The 18,259-nt window shown below is 39.1% G+C and overlaps 1 pseudogene; it reads left to right on the top strand.

Annotated features, from left to right (window-relative positions):
* Nucleotides 1-818: 818 nt before the first annotated feature.
* LOC149210972 (uncharacterized) lies at nt 819-18,015 on the top strand (annotated as a pseudogene).
* The last annotated feature ends 244 nt before the right edge of the window (nt 18,016-18,259 follow it).

The raw sequence follows: 18,259 nt of genomic DNA, 5'->3' as shown, positions 1-18,259 counted from the left end.
GTGGAAACCCACCACTATGGTAGCGACCACTAGTTTAGCCAAACAAGTCCTGAAGATGATAAATATGAAAAATTGAATGGTGGTTGATGAAAATATAGGGAAGGAACATCCCACAATGAGGGTAAACAGACTAGGGGGCAGCCATATAGATTCCAGGGAAGACAAAACAATGTTTCTTGAATCACTAGTGCAACTTCTCAGCTACCTCGAGGAGGACGTAGGGGTCAGTTCTACTTGAGAAACACTAATAGTGGGGTAGAGGATTTGGTGGCCAAGGACAAGTACAACATAAGAACCGAGAACAAGTAGAATGTTGGCAATCTGGAGGTCCACATTATAGAAGGGACTATCTAAGGTATCAAACTGGGATTAAACAACAAGGACACAAAGAAAAAGGAGGAAGACCACAAAACCCACACTAAATTCATGCAGCAACAAACCATTGCCAGGCTGAGCACCAAGCCACAGTGGTGGAGTCCGCAGGTATGATGAATAACATCCCTTTATATGTGTTAATTGATCGAGGTGCCACTGATAGTTTTATTTCTCCTTCAACAATACTTAGATGTGGATTGACAGCTCATGAGAAAAGTAACTTTAGAATGGTAGAAATGGCATTAGGCTCTCAACAATCAGTAGGGTCAATGGTAAGAGATTGCAGTGTTAACATTAGGGGGTGTGATACCAAGATGAACCTATATAGCACGACTCTAGGGACTTATGACTTAATTGTAGGAATGGATTGGCTTGAATCTCAACAAGCTATACTGTATTGCTATAATAAGACAATTCTCCTAAAAAATGACTAGGGAGAAACCATGGTAGTAAAAGGCATTAGACGTAATGTTACACTGCGCCTCATATCAGCCAAGAAGGTTAATAAGTGTATGAGGAAAGGGTACAAGATTTATGCAGTAGAGATGGTTCATGCCATCGAGAAGTCCTCGGATAAGCTGCACCCACTACTTTCTGAATTTGCAGATGTATTCCCTCCAGAGCTACTAGGTTTACCTCCAGTTCGAGAAATCGATTTCTCCATTTCTTTGAAACTAGGAATAGAACCCATATCCAAAACACATTATCGAATGACTATCCCAGAGCTTAATGAGTTGAGTATACAGCTTAAAGAACTTCTTGATCAAGGATTTATATGACTGAGTGTGTCACCTTGGGGTGCACCAATGATCTTTGTAAAGAAGAAGGACGAAAATCTTAGGTTATGTATTGATTACTGAGATCTAAACGAGGCCACCATTCGGAACAGGTACCCCATGCCTCAAATAGATGACCTCTTTGACTAACTAAATGGAGCGTCAATATTTTCCAAGATAGACTTACGGTCAGGTTATCATCAGCTAATAATCAAGGAGGAAGACATACCTAAAACAGCATTCAGAACACGTTATGGACACTATGAGTTTATTATTATGCCATTTGGTTTGACTAATGCCCCGGCAGCCTTCATGAACTTGATGAATAGTGTATTCCGAAAATATCTGGACCACTTTGTCCAAGTGTTCTTGGATGACATCCTCATTTATTCTCACAATGAGAAGGAGCATCTAGAACACTTGAGATTTGTACTTCAATGCCTTAGAGAACATAAGCTATATGGGAAACTTACTAAGTGTTCCTTATTTGAGAAAGAAATCCAATATCTAGGCCATACCATTAGTGGGAAAGGCATTGCAGTGGATTACAGTAAGATTGAAACTATAATGGATTGGCCTACTCCTCGAAATGTCAAGGAAGTACGCAGCTTTATGGGGTTGGCAAGCTATTATAGAAGATTTGTAGAAGGTTTCTCGCAAATATCTAATCCCATCACCCAACTCCAAAGGAAAGGGGTTAAGTTTGAATGGACAAGTGAGTGTGAGAAAGCATTTAATGAGATAAAACATTGACTAACAACTGCTCCAATATTAAAGGTACCCGACTGTTGTGGCCACCAACAACCCCCCTACTTATTTTCAGTATTAGCAATAACGCTAAAGAAGTGGGGACCCTTAGTAATAAAAAATCCAAAAAAAGATTTTATAAAAAAAAATTTGTATTATACTCCTCAAAGATACATCGCACGGAGAAGAGTCAAGCATTCCTTGATGAGCACATTAAAGCAACTGCGAAGAAGCGGCGTGAAATTCATCACATCGCATACATTGAGAAGCGCCCATAAATGACTAATCTTAAGAAAATCTCTGATGGCCGATATGCGATATCGCATATCGCAGCGTCGCATAAGCAGCACACGAATAACTTGACAAATTGCAGCAATCTGCGATCTGAGAGTCGCAGAAATCACCCATCGCAAAATTTCCTCGGCTCAGCACCTAAGAAAAGCTGTCCCTAAACCAAAAATTGAGCGCACGGCTTAAAGAAAATTAATGAATGTACGCCAAGGTATTCATGGAGGACAGTTTTTTTTTTTTCAAAGAGTCAGTTCACTGTGGGTGTCATAATTTTACACATTCGTAGAACTTGAAGCTTTCATGTCAAAATTTATTATCATTATTTTTTCCTTTGCGTGAACTGCAGGAAACATCTAAGGAAAAAGGGGAAAGCGCCAATGCTCGGAGAACAGAGAAGAGATGCTCTCATACACGGATGCCGCATACAACAGAAAACGCAGATTTCAGAGTGTTACTGAACAGATATTGATATCAATAGGCGACTCGACACTCAAGGTCAAGAAACTCACAAAAGCAGCATGTTTACAAAATTCTGAAGCTCATGCCCGGTAAAGGAAAAAGCGCTAAAGACGGAAAACGCACCAGAAAGGCCCAGATCAAAGAACGAAGGCAATTTTTGATGCGCGATTAGCGCCTAGCGCTAATTGTGCATCGCTAAGAAAATTGTTCAAAAAGCAAAGTCCCTAACTTCCTTAGTCATCCACGAGTCCGAAAAGCCTAAATAGCAAAAGCAAAGGCAGCTAAGAGGAATCTTGTTTGTTACCAAGCATACACACAGTAAATTCGCTCAGCCAGGAGATAATTCTCAAAAATATCTTCCAGTTTACTAAAAAGAGGTGTTAGCGCTTATCATTTCTATTTTCGTAGCTCAAACAAAAGCAGAAGACGACTAGCCGACTCTTCCCAGGCAAATGTTGCATACTCACAGCACTAAGGAGCGAATGCAGAAAGAGTTAGAAATTAGATTCAATTTTTAGAAATAAGTTTACTTAGATAAAGGGCGGTCATTTTGAACCGTATCCGAAATTCATGTAATTAAGTTATTTAGTTAGCATTATTTAAACCGTTCTCATGCATTTGGAGAAGGGTCCAGAAATTTGTCAAAAACTTGTCCTCAGAACATGCACTTCTGCACCCTCAGAGGAGGTTTTGATGAATGGATGGATCGAGGTTTATTAATGTTTGCATTTGATGTCTGCTACTAATGTTGCACTTTTGTACTCTTAGTAGATGTTAGAACAAATAGAGATAAATCATTTTTGCTTGAAGCTTATGAGTAAGACCAGTCATAAATGGTACTTTTATCTCTTGTCCATTTCTGCTTATATTCTTAAAGTGATATACAGTTTTTAGTTGTTTATATGTTATTGCATGAATGTGTGAGTTACCATTTGGCACTTTTGTACGGTGGAGTCATTTATTTATGTTTGATATATGAATAATTTATTATGTGATATGTTGTTCACAACTGTTTTGCCTAACTTTTTATGCAAAGTGGTTCATCTTAATTGATTTCCATTCTTATGATGACTGAATGATCTTTATTACCAGTTATTGCTTGAAATCTCTTTAGATCGCATAAATAGAAGAAATACACCCCAGGTTAGCATAGATTAGATATGTTGTTTTCATTAGATTACAATAGCATAGAATTAGATTAAAATAGCTTAGATCAAAACTCTTAGATCAACATAATCCAAATCTGCACACACACACCCTTAGATTGGGAAACTGGTCCCATTATCCCTAGTCGGACCCGCTATACCAAATGGATAAGGAGCTGCCAACCAAGGTCCGGACCGGGTGGGTATCCCCCTTGTTGTCGACCCGATTTTCGGGGCTTCAACACCAACATGGACAAGGACATTCATGTATGAAAGGATGCATCATGAGAAGTATTAGGTGCAGTCTTGATGCAAGATGAAGGGGTTATCACTTATGCTTCACGCAAACTCAAGACCCATGAAATCAATTATGCTACTCATGATCTAGAGTTAGCGGTACTTGTAATGGCCTTGAGACTATGGAGACATTATTTGATGGGGTGTCAATTTGAATTAAGAACAGATCATAAAAGTCTTGAGTACATCTTCACCCAAAAGGACCTTAATGCTCGACAGCGACGCTGGAGTGAGCTATTTAGTTATTATGATTTCAAGATATCCTACATCAAGGGGAAAGAAAATAAAGTTGTTGATGCTTTAAGCAAGAGACCTAGACTTCATTCAGTATCATCATTAAAGATAGATTTGAGAAGCCAGATTCTAAACCACCTAGTAGGGGACCCATAATACCAACAAATAAAATTTTCCTTACAAGAAGAGGTACCTGTGGCAACCAGGTGGGAAGGATACACCTTAGATAATGATGGATTGCTACGATATAAGGGTAGGATGTACGTCCCAAGTGATGATGAAATTTGGAAATTAATAATGAAGGAAGCCCACCAAGCTCCATATGTTGCACATCCAGGAGTCCAGAAAATGTACGTAGATTTAAAGAAACTATTTTTTTGGATAGGAATGAAAAAGGATATAACAAAGTTTGTGGCCCGATGTTTAGAATGTCAACAGGTTAAAGCTGAACATCATCACCCGGCAGGTCTTTTACAACCCCATGATATACCAGAAACTAAGTGGGAAGTTGTTTCGTTGGATTTTGTTGGAGGCTTACCTATGACATCCCAAAGACATGACTGCATTATGGTTGTTGTTGATAAATTAACTAAGAGTGCTCACTTCATTCCAGTTAAGACCACCTTTGAAGCATCAACTATCGCTCAAATTTTCCTAAAAGAAATAATTCGCCTTCATGGTGTGCCCAGAAAGATAATATCTGACAAAGACGCACATTTTACTTCCATATTTTGGAAAATACTATTACAATCTATGGGAACACAACTAAAATTCAGTACAGCATATCACCTAGAGATAGATGGGCAAACAGAAAGAGTAAACCAAGTATTAAAGGACATGCTAAGAATGTATGTCATGGATCAACAAAACCAATGGGAGAAATACCTTCCCTTAGTGGAATTTGCATACAACAATAGTTATCACAGTTCAATTCAGGCATCTCCCTTCGAAATCTTGTATGGAAGACCAAGTCGTACTCCATTAAGTTGGGATTGATTAGAGGGTAGAGTCATGTTGGGACCTGAAATGCTCCAAGAAATGGAAGAACAAATGGCCACAATTAAGTAGACACTAAAAGAAGCCAGGGATCGTTAGAAAAGTTATGCTAATGCAAAGAGAGTTGATAGAAACTTTGAGGAAGGAAGCCAAGTTTTTATTAGAATCAAACCCTTTAAAAGTCCCTTTGGGATTGGTAAGGGAAAAAAGTTGTCCCCTAGATTTGTTGGGCCAGTTATAGCAAGATTCTGTGCAATTAAGCCTACAGTTGGGTGGAGAGTCGTTCCCAAGACTTTGTCGTAGGTAGCAGAATTCAACTAGCGTTCAACAAGCATTCCACAGGTAAGTTGTCTCTCTTCACTCATATTTTTGTAATTTAATGTTAACTAGTTGATAAATTGCTTGTTGATTATAAATCGCTTGATTAATCTAATTAATTATGTGTTGTTATTTCGGGGCTGTTATAGAATCCTTACAAAAACCGAAGGAACTCTATGACTCACACTCTGCACTTGAAGTTGTTCAACTCATGATTAAACTCTTCACCCTTGAATTAGAAAATAATGATCCTCTTGCTCTTGCATCAGAAGTAAAATCTATAATGCATGATATCAAAGTCACTAATGTTGAACTGGATATTCCTCTGATAGCTTTTCTCAAGGCATTTTATCCCACTTACTCAAATTATCTTGAGTCATTGCAAGAAAACGGAAACCTCAAAGATATTACCTTTGATTCCCTTGTGAAAAAATCTGCTGAAAGAGAGAAATCTTTTGGGAAGAAGATAGCTCCTGAGTCTTCTGAAGAGTTTGTGTGCCTTGCTCATAGAGAAAAGAATCTTGCTCAAGATTCTTCTAGAGGAAGAGGTGGTCGAAGAGGAAGAGGAAGAAATTTCAAAGGCAGGGGGGGCAGACACTCTCAAGGAGAAAAGTCAGATTTTCACTGCATACACTGCAAAAGAGATGGATCACATGATGCATCCACATGCAAGTTGCCTTAGGATAGAATTGAGCAGGAAAGAATTCAACCCAAAGGTAAAAATCATGACAAAGACAAAAGTAAAGCACCTAAATCCACTCACTATGTTGTGGCACACTGTAATATTGGAGTAAATGAAGGCTTATTTAATGCTTCACTTGCTTCTTGGAAAAATGATTGGTTGCTTGATTCAGGAGAAACTTGCCACATGACTTTTAGAAGATATTTTTTTGAAGAATTTAATGACAATGTTGATGGAGCAATATACTTTGCAGACAAATCAAAACTCAAGCCATCAGGGCTTGGCACAATCAGGCTTAAATTGCCTGGTCTTCCAGACTTTCTTCTGCATCATGTTCTATATCTCCCACAGCTGAGGAGAAACTTGTTGTCCTTGGTCCACATCGACCATAAAGGACACTCCATTCATATGTTTGATGGCAAGCTTGAGGCAAGAAAAGCATCAGATCACTCACTTGTCATGACGGGGATAGAAGAAGAAAGGCTTCACAAGCTGCAGGGTACCTATGCTCGTGCACAAAATTTCTCATATAATTCTCATTATGAAGAAGGTACATTTCCATCAAGTTTATTATGGCATGCTAGATTTGGACACTTGAACTATGACAGCCTCCGCTTGTTGAATAAAAATGGTGTTACTAGTTTGCCTACAATTCCTAGGAAACTTAAGCAATGTGATGCTTGCATTCTAGGAAAGCATAGCAAACAGTCTTTTCATGATTCACATTCAAGAGCACATAGAAAACTTGAACTCATTCATTTAGATTTATGTGTTCCAATGCCTGTTCCTTCTACAAATGGAAATAAATATATGATGACATTTATTGATGAGTACACTAGAATGTGTTGGGTTTATTTATTGAAGAACAAATATGATGCTTTTCAAACATTCAAGAACTTTCATACATGGATTGAAAATGATGCACAATCTCATATTGGATCTATTCACACTGATAATGGAAAAGAATACACTTCAAATGAATTTGAAAACTATCTTCGCCAACATGGGATCAAACATCAAACAATTGTTCCTTATAATCCCCAACAGAACGGAGTAGTTGAAAGAATGAATAGGACAATCTTAAATATGGTACGCTCCATGATGTTTTTCAAAAATGTAAAATTGATGTTTTGGGCTGACGCAGTTCTATGTGTTGTATATGTAAAGAACAGATGTCCATCTAATGTTATTAGAAACAAGAATCCTTATGAAATGTGGCATGCGCACATTCCTTCGGTAAAGCATCTCAAGGTCTTTCGTTCCACATGTTATGCCTTGATACCAAAGGTACATAGAAACAAACTCAAGAGAAGTCCATATTCCTTTCTCAAAAGAAGTACATCGGAGATCTGTTGAACAGGTTTGGCATGACTGAATGAAATCCTCTTACTACTCCAATGGAACAAAACTTAAGGCTCACATCCATTGAAGGAAAAGAATTTGAGAATGCAACAAAGTATAGACAGCTTGTAGGAAGTCTCAACTACCTAACTACTACCAGACCAAACATTTCATTTGTTGTTGGAACCCTCTCCAAGTTTATGCAAAAGCCTTGTGAGGGACATTGGTCTGCTGCAAAAAGATTTCTAAAGTACTTGAAGGGAAATCAAGACTTTGGAATCAAGTATACAAAGGTGGGCGACTTCAGCTTGATTGGATACTCAGATTCAGACTTCGATGGAGAAAAAGAAACTGGGGTATCTACTTCAGGTTATGCTATGAGTCTTAGATCAGGAGCTATCTCCTGAAGATCACGCAAACAATCAGTTCCAGTAGATTCCACGACAGAGGTAGAATATGTGGTAGCATCTGAGGCAACAAAAGAAATTGTGTGGCTCAAAAAAATTCTTGAAGATTTGCAGGTAAAACAAGTACAATCGACTCCACTCATGATTGAGAGTACCTCGGCAATAAAGTTGGCCAAGAACCCAAAGTTCCATGATCGAACGAAGCACACCAATATTAAATATCATCTGATTCGGCATCATGTTAAGGCCAAAACAATCCATCTCCACCATTGTTCCACTAATGAGCAAATTGCAGACATCTTCCCCAAAGCGCTTGGAAGAGAAAAGCTTGAAAGGTTCATAACGATGCTTGGACTCACCAACATCCCTTCAGATTGAAGGGGGGAATGTTGACACCTAATCATAGGGATTGGGTGAACAACTATAATTAATATAAATAAATAATAGAGAATATGGAGAGTCATCGGGAGATGAACTAAACAGTATCTCCCTCTTGTATATAATAATGAACAACCTAAATGGATAATATGATTTGATTTGAGGAGTTACCTCTTGGTCTGACACATAAACTTGACCAAAAATTCCCAAAAAATCAAGAATCATGATCACTTACAATAGAAGTAGGCAATCCAAAATGAACCCATACATTTTGAAAGAAAAGTTGAGTTGTTTGTTCAGCTGTAATTTTATTTTTACAAGGCATTAATATGCACGTCTTGTTGAACCTATCCACAACTACATACAAATAATCATGACCTTTCCTTGACAAAGGAAGAACTCCTACAAAATCCATAGAAACACTTTCCCATGGTGATCCGGATTTAAGCAAGAATGAAAAAAATTACAGATATGACCATAAATACAGAGATGCAATAGAAATAACACTTCATTTCATTGATGTAAAGTACTGAAATATGCTTACAAATAGAAATGGAAATAAACTAGCTCCGGCGATGGTAGCTTATCTCTGAGAAGAGATGTGGCGGCTACATGCCTATGAACTATCTTACAATGAGGCTTGAAGGCCTATTTATTGTTGAGAAACAATGGAAAACCCTAAACATCCAAAAACCTAACCCTAGGAGATGAAGCGCCAAACTATGGGCCCCGTCTGGGTAAATTGCTACATCAACTTCCCAAGGTCGTAACTTTGGCATACGATCTCCATTTGATGTGCACAATACCTCGTTAGAAATATCTATCCAAGGAATACAAAATTTGAGTGAGAGACATTGTTTAGGGCCTCAAAATGACTATGGAAGTTTAGGACCCAAAAAACTGCCAAAAATAGTAAATTGTGCTACAAATAAGGAAACTGAAAAACTGAAAGAAAAAATGGTGGGGTTCCAAGTGGAATAGGCAGGTGGCAAACAATATCCACATGGATCATTCCTCCCCCCTTAGGAAGAAATGGTCCCCATTGCGTTGAGTTCCTCCATGAGATGAGGAAGCTTCTGCTGAACTTTGTCCCTGGTGAGCATCTTGCCCTGGTGAAGGAGTTGGACTGCTTTGACAACTCAATATAGTTGGATCCTTTTTTGTCGGGTGTTCTTGATCTATGTGTCCATGATCCGATTAGTTGTGGCATGTTCCATGCAATTTGGATTTAACTCGGTAGGTGTGAGTTGTTCTGCAATGTCTGATGTGTCTAGCAATTGTGGGAAGTATGGTCGAAGGTGGTCCACATTGGACACTGGGTGCATGCCAAGGAATGGGGGAATGTTGAGATCAAATGAATTGTCTCCCATAACCCTGGTAATGGTGTAAGGACCATATCAGAGTGGTCTGAGTTTCCGACAGGCTCCGGTAAGGTGTTCCTTTTGCAAATGCAACAAGACTTTGTCGCCCACCTGAAACTTATGTGGCACCCGATGTTGATCATGTCACTGTTTGTACTTGAAATTTGATTTCTCCATAATGTCATGTATCTACTGGTAGATATGTTGGATGTGCTTAATGAAGTTGTTTGCCTTATCGGTTTTGGACTGGACATGAGTTGAATCTCCCTGAGTAGCTGCAAATGGCATGGCCACATCAATGGGCCATAGTGGTTGGAATCCCAAGCCCACCTAAAAGGGGTTGTGGTCAGTCCAGCCGTGGAGAGCCTGGTTATAGTTGTGCTAGACATAAGGGAGGTTCTCATCCCATGTGTTTGGGTGCTTTGAGTTGTACATGCACATAATGTGTATGCTCATCCTGTTGACGACCTCTCTCTAGCCATCAGTTTGGGGATGGAAAGTTGTGGATTTAGTGAGCTTGGTGTCTAGCATCGACCAGAGACTAGACAAAAATGCAATGAGGAACCTGCTATCCTGATCTCAGATGATAGACTGTGGGATCCCAAAGTGTACCCACACTCGTTCAAAGAAGATTTTAGCAATGGCTTTTGCTGTGATATTTTTCTTACAGGTCGCCATAATGGCCATCTTCGAGAATTTGTCAACGACCACAAAAACACAGTCATTTCCATGCTTAGCAGAAGGAAGGCCTGACATGTAGTCCATGGAGATGGATTCCTAAGGTCGACTAGGGGTAGGTAGCGGAGTATAGAGGCCTTGCTTATTGATGGTTGGTTTGGCAATGGTGCAAGCAGTGCAGGATCTGATGTACTTCCTGATATCATGTCGAATATTTGGCCAGTAGAAATACTTCTGCAGTACTGCCACCATTTTCTTGACTCTAAAATGTCCAGCAGCCCGACTGTAATTCACTTCCAAAATCATCTTGCCACGCTCACTTGAACGAACACAAAGGTGACCCAGGTGGCATAACAGGGCATCCTGGAGGTGAAAATATAAAACATGCTTACCCTCCAAGAGTGTCTGGTATGTGTGGCTGAATTCTAGGTCACTTTGGTAGAGAAGGGACCAATCAGAAGTCTCGTTCCCACAAGAGTTGAGCATGGTGGTTAACGCCATGATCGGTGGTCGGTTGAGGCAATTTGCAACATTATTGGTGTAGCCCTTCTTATACTTGATATTCAAATGGAACTGTTGCAGGTATGTGGACCACTTCTGAGGGCAATCATTCTGTAACTTCCCTACACTTGTATGAACTATAGGGGTCGGTGGTCTGTGTGGATGACCGCTTCCTTCCCCAAAATGTAATGCTTCCATTGTTAGCAGGCATGCAAAATGGAATACATCTCTTTTTCATAAGTGGGATACTTCCGAACTATGTTTGAAAGTGTCTCACTATGATGTGCCACTGGATGCCCATGTTGAGTAAGGACTGCCCCAATAGCATAGTCAGAGGCATCTATCTTGATCTCAAATGGCTATTGCAAGTCTAGTAATGCGAGAACTGCTGCCGAGCAGAGGTGATGTTTCAACTCTATGAATGTCTTCTGTTGAGATTTAGACTAAAATAATTTTGCTTTCGCTCCTCCCTTGGTGACTTGACTCAAGGGTCAAGTGATATGAGAGAATCTCAACACGAACCTATGGTAGAAATTGGCAAGACCCAGAAAGCTACAGAGCTCTGTCAGAGTGGTTGGAGCTGGCCAATCCTGAATGACTTGGATCTTGGCTGGATCCACATGCACCCCCCATTCATCAATAATGTATCCCAAATAGTGAACTTGGGTCATGCCAAAAGTGCATTTCTCCAAATTGGCGCATAGCTTGTGTTTCCACAGTGTTTGGAGAACTTGTCGAATGTGATGGAGGTTCTCTTCCCAACTCTGGCTGAAGATGAGGATGTCATCCAAAGTATACCACTACAAAAGAGTTGGTGAATGGCCGCAATATGTCATCCATCAGCCTCATGAAGGTTGCAGTAGCATTCGCCAACCCAAAAGTCATAACCAACCATTCGAAAAGGCCCTCCTTGGCTTTGAAAGTAGTCTTCCACACATCAGAGGGTTCAATTGGTACTTGGTGATATCCTGACCTCAAGTCGATCTTGCTGAAATATTTTCCCCCTTCAGTTGGTCCAGAAGGTCATCAATTCATGGGATCGGGTACCTATTCCAGACAGTGATCTTGTTCAGCACCCAATAGTCAATACAGAGCCTCCAAGTCCCATCCTTGTTTTGTACCAACACGATCGGGCTCCCACAAGGTGATGAAATCAGTTGGATGTGACCTTTCTGCAGCAGTCCCTAAATATGCCTCTTAAGGAAGCTCAAGAGAGTGTTCCCGTTCCGATATCTGAAGGATGAATATGCTCCACTAATGAGATTGATCATGAAATATTTCAGCTGTGAGGGACGGTTCTCTCGTCTTTATACTTACCACATCAGGTTGCTCATGCATTTCACCAGGGTACGGATGCTGAAAATTCTGTATTTCATTTGCGGAACATAGAGAGGATGACCACCTTTATACAGTGCAAAACACCTCAGCAGCAACTTAACAGTGTCTATCATTTTGCTCTTATCAAGATTTTGGTGGTTCATCAGCTTGGATTGCAGGGCATCACTTGGGATGATTTCATCTCACGTGATTTCTTCAGAGCTTCACGGGGAGTATCAGAGGTTAAGCATGAGGGTGAACCTTCTCATCGGTATGAGCGCCATGAGACTGCTAGTGTGCTGGTTTTCATCACATATCAGAAAGGCACCAGACGTTTGTTTGCAGCGGCAAAGCGAGTGTTAACTCCACCCGGGGTGGAAGGGGCCTCGCTTCCTCCATTAGCGTCACAGGAACAGGACAAAGGCAAGGAGCCAATGCAGGATGAGGGGCCTTCAGGTGAGCCATCAGGTGAACGAGAGACCGAATTCATTCTCCTTCATGATGATGATACAGATACAGATACGCAAAGTGCACAGCTTAAAGAGATCATCCAGGAGCAGCAGGTAGAGATTCAAGCCTTTTCCCTTGATTTGGAAAGGGCCAAATGGAACATGAAATATCTGGATCAGAGGAACAAACAGATTGAGGATCAACAAGCAATCATGGAGCTACAAAACATTCGTGAGCATCGCCAAGCTGCACAAAGGAGAAGAGCTGAGCTCACGTCATTGGAGCAAGAGATTAATGAGGATCGGGAGGCCAATCTTGAGAGAGTTAACATGCACTTAGAGAGGCTGCTAGACAAGGCCAACAAGGACCATGCATTGTTGAGACACATGGCTTTCCACTACATGGCGCGAAACAATGTGTGCAAGGCCCGAATCAGGAATTTGAAGGCGAAATTGAGGAAGGAAATCAAGAAGAAAAAGAGGAAAAGGGAGCTCGATCGACTTCAGATATTGGCCGAAGCCTCTTTAGCCCAGCATAACACTTGATAAGGAATCTCTAGCCCAAATTTCAAGAAATTTGGGGCATTTTTGGTGTTTTTGGAAATTTTTGTGCTAAAAACAGGGTTTTTCTCCCTGTGCGTCGCACCACCTGGCGCGCGCTTACACTAGGGAGCTCAAAATAACAAAAGGTTTGCATTTTTGGATTTTCCATGGAAAATCATGACTTTTGGTGCATGGCCAAGAAGTTTGGGCCAATTTTGAGTCCTCGGGAGGTCAAAAACACCCTAAAAATGACCTCTCTGCCCCTAATTTCACACACAGGAAGCAGTCTTGGGAGATTGAAGTTTTGGAGGGGAAAATGGGCACCAAATTCAGAAATGTCACTTGGGTTGGAAATTATACAGGCAGGGCTTTCCAACAAGTACACTTGGGCTCAATTTGGACTTCGGAAAGTGCCTCAAAACCAGCTCCAAAGCGGCGCTACGAATACAATTTTTGGCGCGACGCACAGAGACCCAAAGGCCAAAATCACTCCCGCTTCGCGAAATTTAGATTCGCAATTTTCTCCAAGTGGGACCTCTCATTTAAAATACATTTTTCCCGACATCAAAAGCAAAGTTTAAAAAGCATTTTTGGCTTCTATCCAAGTGGCCAAATGAAGGCGAACAGCCACCCAAAAAATCTGCACTCATATTTGCTTTTTTCTAATTGGTCCTACTACTGATGGTTGGTTCTTCATCTCCTGGGCTGATTGACTTTCTCATGGAAAAGCTTATTTATTTTATTGAGAGTCATTTTGTAAAGGGTTGGAATTTCTGGGAAACTGTGGGAGAGAAACCCAGTCACTCATTGTACATTTTGACAGAGAATTAATGAAAGATTGCAGCTCTGGTTCATGAGATTCCTGTGGCGTGAGTTTAGAAAATGTATCTTCTTTATGTTTCATATGTATTTCATTATGTTTCATATTTTCATTCAGATTCATTTCCAGTGAAAGCTTTCTAAGTAAAAAAGGTAGAATTTAGTGTACTGCTCTGCCTTGGGATAGTTTTCACGTTCTATGTTTTCTTCTGTTGAAAAGGATTCATGTATTTATGCCCTTTTCACACTCTCAAACAATCTCTCCACCTCATATTATTTCAAATCTAATTTCTAGACTTTCCACCTGTCTTACCTCACGAAATAACCTGCGTCTTTGAGTTAAATTCTCTGCTCATGTTGTTCCTTTGCCCCACACATCCCAGAAAACTCAGTCATTCTTCAAAATACCTCCATCATATTTATTTACCTAGCCTAAAATCAATATTCATTTTTGAGTCATCTCAGACCTTATTGTTTATTTTCCTGAGTGTGACCCGGAGAGAGCCCTCTCCTGTTCTGGTAGGGCTAGCTACCAGACTGAGCGTGGTTTGTGGTTACCCTAAATTTTTCCTTCCTTCAGCCTAAGGCAGATTTAGGTGATAACAGTTTGCATTCATATCATAATGAAAATGTAGATGGAATTAGTTAGAGCTTAAATAAGGTTATACAGGAAGGCTACCTTTACTCGATTTATCTGGTAGTTGGACCATGAATTGCCTTTGCATAATATATTAAGTGATGAATCTACTGCCTTTGGTACCTCCACTGGTTCGGATGCTCCATGTGCTTATACTGATGCCAATGGATCTACTTCCTTTGACTCCAGTAGAGTAGCCCAATGAGTATTAAACCAATCATAAAATATAAGGTATTATTCGCATTCACTAAATCATTTTTTCTGGGACAAACATTCCTCCTTCTTCCCTTTCAAAGAATAGAAAAGAGAATGGACTCCAAGGGTCGTAAAGGAGAGAGAGGTTTTGATAGCGGGGCGTTATTCTACTCTTAGCTAGTTATTGAGATTGATACTTACTTTAAGGTATGCTTAACTATTTGTAAAGTAGAGGTTATTCATTATGCTAGGTTATTTAAGAGTTCAGGTTTCTACTCCTATTAAAGAAATTTGGACGGTTCTCTGCTTTTTTTGTAAAGCATTGGTTTTTCATTAGGTTAGGTTTTCCACAGAGACAAACTGGTTCTTTACACTGTTAGGTTTTGAAAGCATTGTCATTAGTTTTGTGACATAGGTTACAACTATTAAGGTTTATACTGACACATTATCACAGTTATACTAATCAGACAATGAATGGTTGGTTGGTGATATGTCTCACCTCAGGGAGCATAGAAAATGGGCCCGAAATGCAGTAACACCCTACCCTCTATATAATGAGCTCAGTGTGTCACAGATTCATCAGCTTGCGTACCTTGAACAAGTGGTTTGGGTTATATATATTGTATAGACTACATGTTCCAAGTAAACTATTGTAACCAAGTAACAAAGCTCATTAATACTATGGACAATCATTACTAGTGTGTTAGTTATGTCAATGTGGGTAAGTGATTTTGAACCAGTACTGTCAACATAAGGTAAATGACCGTAAATTAGGTGTATCCTCTAATGAAAAGCCTATGGTTTCCCTTGTACTAGTGTTCATAATAAGAAGAGTAATGATTTGGATAATATCGTAACTTATGAGATTAAGAACTTAGTAACCTTATTCAGCTCTTGTTATGGGTTTCTAAGATCGTACTTAGGTTAGACCTATGTAATACTCAACTTTATCATAGTGTTGATTAGATAACGTCTATTGGTGTTATGTCTCACCCCAAGGAGCATAGCAAATGGGCTTGAAAGGTAGTAACGCCTTGCCCTCTGTATAAGGTCTTTGAAATGTCTTAGCTAAGCTCAACATGTGAAAGCATGAAAGGTTGTCCCAACCCACATGGTCCGACCTTTTAGGACCTTACTCAGGACCAACCCTTCTACTAACAAAGGTCTTATTTTTACTAAATTTCTTGTGCAAAGAAGCCTTAGAATAGTTTTACCAGCTTCAGGAAATTGATGTTGACGCTTTGAATTTTGGATTTTTTGATTTCATAAATTTTTGTTTATATTTCCTAAAATTCCATTTGCCTATTTTCTGAGAGGTGTATTGAGATTGGGCCTCTCTCCTTTTCACTCTTTGTGCATTTTTTTTCTATAAATGACAACACAACTGCATTGTTTCAGGAAACATGGTTGCTAATATCTCGCAATAGGAGCATATTGAGCTTTTAGTTGGATTCATTGGTTAAAGTTAAGTTTTAGGCTGTAGAAGGGGTTCTCAAACCCTTATCACAAAAATACACCGTCGTGTTCAAATATGCACTAAAAGTTTCAAATTCATTTTTCGTTGTATTAAAAAATTCCTCAATGTTGTGTGATTTCTAGACATCTACAGGATAACAAAAATTATCATATTTTCTCTATAGTGTGCAGTGTGAGTCTTGAGAGACAAGAAGATATAGCTACTGCATAAGAATGAAATCTTGAATTATTTATTTTTCTCCAATGATATTTGTCATTTGAGTGACTTATCCAATTATTCTATTATTTCATGTGAGAATTTAAGCATGTTATCTAAGGAACTAGGAAATGAAATTATGTGCTCCTATTCCATCTATACCCTTAAGGTTGTTGTAGGTATTTTGTCCTGACTCCTAATCAATATCTTATTTTGTTCAAATAAAATTATATCTCATACAATATCTTATGGATACCGAAACTTAATTGGTATATCAGGCATGCCATACCCATGTTGTATAAAAAATTTACATACGAACAAGGGCAAGACAAAAAATCAATAATCTACACTGTCCTTCCTAGACCCATTTAATCTTCTAGAATTCCATTGAGCCCATTTTGGAAAGCTAAATGGTTTCAAAGAGAAATGCAAGCTATCTCTTTGGGTATTTACTATTGTGTCCACATTGTTTAAATATTTCTGAGTTGTTATTAGTTATTCATGGCCATGGAGAAATGTTCCAACGAAATGCAATGACCACTCTGCACACTATTTGAGATAAGTAAAAAAGAAAATTACACCTTTAGTACATTGCACTACACGCCAACTATTTGAAAAAATTACATCATAGATAATTTCAATTGGAGGTGGAATGGGTATGCTTCCATTTGTGTTTCCTGGAGCTATGTAGCATTTACAAGTACCAAAGATGGAACATTTGTCTCCTATGGGAATGAGCATATGAACAGTATACAACATGGGAATGCTAGATATGGTTACCATTTTAGGTCGACCTGTTATGTCATTTCCTTCCATGCATGTATCGAAACTTCCTAGTTCCACAATTCATTGCCAAGCTACATTTCCCTTGTCTAGAATGCCCGAACCAAGTCTTCCAATTTCAAGGATTCCTAGACCAATATTACAAGTGTCAGGGTTGTCTGTATCAACACTTCTAGTGCATGTCTTACTTCGAACAATGTAGCCTTCCTTAGTTTCAAACTTAGTTTCAGGTTATACTGATTTGCAAGACCATATGCAGAATGCAAATTGTGATAGATCATTATAAACATTATATGAATCATCATCAGATGCAAGGGCTACCCCAAGTTGGTGTTGTGAGTGAGAAACCAATTTTTTGTTCATATACTAATATCTAGATATGTGTCTAGTAAAATATCATCTGGTTTTTCCGTGTTATTTATTTTTCTAATCACTTTAACCAGGAGAGGTTAAATTATTTAAAATATTATTTTAGTGTTATTTTTCCAGATGTTTAATGGTCTAAATTTTTTCTTCTTATCATTTACTAGGTAGTGAATGGAAACTTGTACAATTCTTAAATGACACAACTACCACCTCAAAATCCAATTCAGTTCGATGGTAGGGGATCATAAAATTTTCATACAAGAGAGAAAAAAAAAGTTTGTGAATGTTGTAATCTCTTAGATTTTCTAATATTTTATGGTGAAACTCAAGGCAATAACAATTTGAAGGACAATATGTTACTATGAACATGGTTATAAAGCTTGCCTCGGCCTTTACTTCCATGAAAGACTTCAACAATGTACTTTTTCACCAAACTAATCAATAACTTTCAACCCAACCTTCAAAAGAAAATCCTGAAACACATGAGTATAT

The sequence above is a fragment of the Pinus tabuliformis genome, chromosome 1_2 (genome assembly GCF_031772625.1).
Source record: "Pinus tabuliformis cultivar Carrire ecotype Pingquan chromosome 1_2, CPIR1, whole genome shotgun sequence".
NCBI lineage: Eukaryota > Viridiplantae > Streptophyta > Pinopsida > Pinales > Pinaceae > Pinus > Pinus tabuliformis.
Note: the sequence above shows the minus strand (reverse complement) of the source record. Positions and strands in the feature narration are given on the sequence as shown.